The 797-nt window shown below is 38.8% G+C and overlaps 1 protein-coding gene across 2 annotated transcripts in view; it reads right to left on the bottom strand.

Moving 5' to 3' along the window:
• LOC118420419 (tyrosine-protein kinase ABL1-like) overlaps positions 1-797 on the bottom strand; it is an 85,573-nt gene that overhangs the window by 66,664 nt on the left and 18,112 nt on the right. The window lies entirely within an intron of this gene.

The raw sequence follows: 797 nt of genomic DNA, 5'->3' as shown, positions 1-797 counted from the left end.
AAATGCAGCTGAAAATGGTAGGATGAACAGAAAATATAATGTCAGAAATCGTATACTTGTACCACATATTCACTTCCCTTTTTTGACGACAGAATTTTCACAATAATGTTGGTAGCGCCGAATCACTGTGGTCACCTGTTACTAGATATTGGTGGCTCGTGTCCATAAATAAACAACCAGTAAAAAGTATCCTGGCAAAAGTTAATCATAATACTCAGACCATCCATTCTTTTCAGGATAAAATATAAGTTTATTCAAGTTATATGAGGCTTCTTTATTTAGTTACTTCTTTACAACACAAAGGAAAATACAAAATCGGCCCCATACCGCGTGCCGAAAATTTTACAATTACGAAACCACGCGCTGCATTCTCGTAACATCGGATCAGTTCTAAGTTCTATTCCAGCGTCAATGTCTTCTCCCCCAACTTCGGTCTGTACTCCATCATATTCGTACTGAAATATAGCTGCCGATGACCACTGTTTGATTCACAGAATTCGAAACTACAAAGCTAGAAAGTTGTCTGAAACCTCGATCGCCAGATTTTCCTTTGTTTCTTTGTTCTTGACGAGCTTGGCTTGGAATCGAGACGCCGAAAAACAGACAAAAAAATCATGCCCACAGTTTCTATAAATTGTTCATACTGTGCTCCAGTTGTCGACCAACCTGTATTTGACGTTCATAATCCTGAATCGATGTTTGCACTTTCATAAAAAGGCACTTTGTAACAAATAACCGACGCTTCCAGAAGCAATGTTTTGACTCGCTTGGTATTTCACAAACAGCATGGGCGAACA

The sequence above is a fragment of the Branchiostoma floridae genome, chromosome 8 (assembly GCF_000003815.2).
Source record: "Branchiostoma floridae strain S238N-H82 chromosome 8, Bfl_VNyyK, whole genome shotgun sequence".
Taxonomy (NCBI): domain Eukaryota; kingdom Metazoa; phylum Chordata; class Leptocardii; order Amphioxiformes; family Branchiostomatidae; genus Branchiostoma; species Branchiostoma floridae.
The sequence above is the reverse complement of the archived record's forward strand: the minus strand, read 5'-3'. Positions and strand labels throughout refer to the sequence as shown.